Below are 3,407 nucleotides of genomic sequence, written 5' to 3' on the forward strand. Positions count from 1 at the left end.
CCGTCCCCCTCTCCCTCCCCCTGCCTTCTGGTGGAGCCCGGCAGGGGCAGGTCTAAAGTTGCCCGGGGCCGGGAAGTTGCAGCGCTCATTTAAGGCCCGGGCTCCGCCCCCGGCCTACCCAAGGGAAGATCCAGAGCAGCTGGCTGCTAGGCCGGAGATGAGCCGCTCAGGGAGGAGCGTGGAGCAGGAAATGCAGCAGTAGAAATGATGTAAGAATTGCATAGATTGAACTCACGACGTCAGGAATTATTAGAAACCAGGTTTACTGGAGTCGGAGTTAGTAAGGGGCCACTCAATACTGAGTCTTCTAAGGAGTTTGTGCAGCTTGGGATCCTTGACTGATAAAGAAGTAGAGACTCCTGAGAAAAAGCAGAATGACCAGCGAAATTGGAAAAGAAAAGCTGAACCACATGAAACTAGGCAACGGAAAGGCACTCCTAGGGGACCTAAAATTACTGATTACTTTGAGTTTGCTGGGGAAGCTGCCCAAGAAACAACCCTGACAAAAGTATTCCACCAATTGAGCGATCCTTATTTCTTATCCAACATTTCTTATCCAATTCCTTACCGCCACAGAGAGCAGAGCAACCCATCTCAGGTTATGTGACAGTGCTCTGAAGAAGGGTGGGAGGAGCAATCAGCTCTACCAACTCTAATGTCAGTGATGCTAGCGAAAGGTCTACTTGACACAGAGCAGTTAGCACAAAGGGGAGCTGACCTCTGCTTCACTTTTGTGTCAGCTCAACAAAACACTTCCTCTTCTACAGGATCTGGCAACACCGAGCGCTCCTGCAGCTCCCAAAAGCAGATCTCCATCCAGCACAGACAGACCCAGTCTGACTTCACAATAGAAAAAAATATCTGTACTGGAAAACAATAAGAATTCTGGCTTAGAAAAGACGGAAGATGATTTATTAAGAGCCAACTGTGACTTAAGACGGCAAATTGACGAACAGCAAAAGATGCTACAGAAACACGAAGGAGGATTAAATAGGTGTGTCACAATGAGCAGGAAAGTCCTTACAGAAACGTCAGAACAAGAGAAGATGGCATGTAGAGAGAAGGGCACGCAGGAACTCCTGAGATTCGTCCGCTTTACCACTGTTGAACATGGGACCTCTTTCCCTGAACAATGGACAGTTGGTTATGCTTTCCAGAATCTCATCAAGCAACAAGAAAGGACAAATTCTCAGAGGGAAGAGATAGACAATGGAAAATGTTAGCAAATTGTAAGCCTCCTGTCATGGGCCAGACCCTCCAGCAACCAATAACCAGAAACAGCAGAAAAGCAAGACCAATGCAGCTGAAAGTGAAACATTTGAAGAAGAAATCTTCTAACTCAGATTAGGCCATCTGGAAAAGGAGGGAGCAGAAATCCAAGCCCCGCTGGAAAGACTAGAAAGGGTGAGAAATGTAAATATCAGGGAACTAAAAAGGATACATAATAAAGATAATTCACAATTTAAAGATTATGCAATGCTTAATGACAGATACTTGTTGTTACATCTTTTGATAGAGGAAGTTTCAGTAAAATTTACAAGGCATTTGATCTAATAGAGGAAAGATATATGGCTATGAAAATTCACCAGTTAAATAAAAACCGGACCGATGAGAATTATCACAAGCATGCATGTAGGGAATACCATATTCATAAAGAATTAGATCATCCTGGAATAGTTAAACTGTATGATTACTTTTCACTGGACACTGACTCATTTTTGTATAGTATTAGAGTACTGTGAAGGAAGTGATCTGGACTTCTAACTGAAATAGCATGAATTGATGTCAAAGAACGAAGTCCGATCCATTATCGTGCAGATTGTGAATGCTTTAAAGTACTTAAATGAAATAAAACCTCCCATGATACACTATGACCTCATACCAAGCAATATTCTTTCAGTAAATGGTACAGCATGAGGAGAGATTAAAGTTATAGATTTTGGTCTTTCCAAGATCATGGACGATGATAGCTATAATTCAGTGGATGGCATAGGGCTAACCTCATAAGGTTCTGGTACTTGCTAGAGTGTTTTGTGGTTGGGAAAGAACCACCAAAGATCTCAAATGAAGTTGATGACTGGTTGATGGTGTGATCCCTTATCAGTGTCCGTATGGAAGGGAATCCTTTTGGCTACAACCAGTCCCAGCAGGACATTCTACAAGAGAAATATTCTTACAGCTACAGAAATTCAGTTCTTGCGAAAGCCAGTAGTAACACCTGAAGCAAAGGCATTTATCTGGCAATGCTTGGCCTACTGAAAGGAGGATTGCATTGACGTCCAGCAATTGGCCTGTGACTTCTACTTTCTGCGTCACATCTGAAAGTCAGTTTCCACAAGAAGCCCAACTGGAACTGCTATTACATCGATCTTTGGAGCATCCAATAACAATTCTTCAAATTGAGACCTATTCCAAGGCCATAGACTTTTCAACATATGAAGTAGACAAGTGGCATTCAGCAGCATGTTTGGAACATAGTGAATCTAAATGAACCTCATGAAACCTTTATGAGGTACTTTTATTTTCTTGCCTTTTTTTTTTTTTTCCTATCTGCAGAGCATGACAGCAGAGATTCTCATTGAGGAGAAACCTTTGGGTAATTCTGGCCAGGCCTCTTAGGAAAAGGCCCTATTCAAGTTTCCAGGGTCAATGGCCACTGTGTGGACAGCTTTTCTTTTCTTTCTTTTTTTTGGGACAGCTTTTCTGAGTGAGGAAAAAAATCAAAAGAAAAACTGGTTTAGTTTACTGTGAACTTGAAAACTAACAGACTTGGGGTTGGGAGGGGATCCATGATATAATGCTTCAAATGAAGAATGTGAACTTGAAAATACAGACTGGGCTAGTCCAGTGTCTATTTTTAAGCTTGTTCTTTTCTTTTAACAAAGTTTAGGTAATATCTCCTGAAAAGCTGGGGAAAAAAGCTGAGCACAAAGGCTCAGCTGGGATGGTGTTTGACTTTGGAAGAAAAAAGTTGCTATTGCCCATTAAAGGTGCTAGATTTAGTGTTTTTTCCCTAAATAATTTCAATTTTTAAAGACGTGCAGCTTCCCTCTCTCCTTTTTAATTTTTGAAGCAATACATTTGGTCATAAAGTGAAACCTGTATTAGCAAGTACATGGCAATGTTTATTTTGATCAGATGCAACTTTCTTCTCCATCTGGTCTCCTGCTTTCAATTGCTTCCCTCTTCTCAGTGGGGGAAAAGGGAGTGGGAGTACTGAGACGTGTGAATTTTTGGCACTGGAAAAAGAATGAGGTTAGAAGACCACAGCTTGGAGTCTCTCTAGGTTTTCAACTATTTCTTCACAGTTTGAACACTTAACAGTTATCCCTTTTAAATTATTTGAAGTGCTATTTTTTTAAAATAAAGATTTGTCTGTCCAAGCAGTAGTCCTGGATTCTCTGAAT

The 3,407-nt window shown here is 41.5% G+C and overlaps 1 pseudogene; it reads left to right on the plus strand.

Annotated features, from left to right (window-relative positions):
* Positions 1-374: 374 nt before the first annotated feature.
* LOC104868851 lies at positions 375-2,403 on the plus strand (annotated as a pseudogene).
* Positions 2,404-3,407: the final 1,004 nt, after the last annotated feature.

This window comes from Fukomys damarensis, unplaced genomic scaffold (assembly GCF_012274545.1).
Source record: "Fukomys damarensis isolate Sample0158 unplaced genomic scaffold, DMR_v1.0_HiC HiC_scaffold_38, whole genome shotgun sequence".
Lineage (NCBI taxonomy): Eukaryota > Metazoa > Chordata > Mammalia > Rodentia > Bathyergidae > Fukomys > Fukomys damarensis.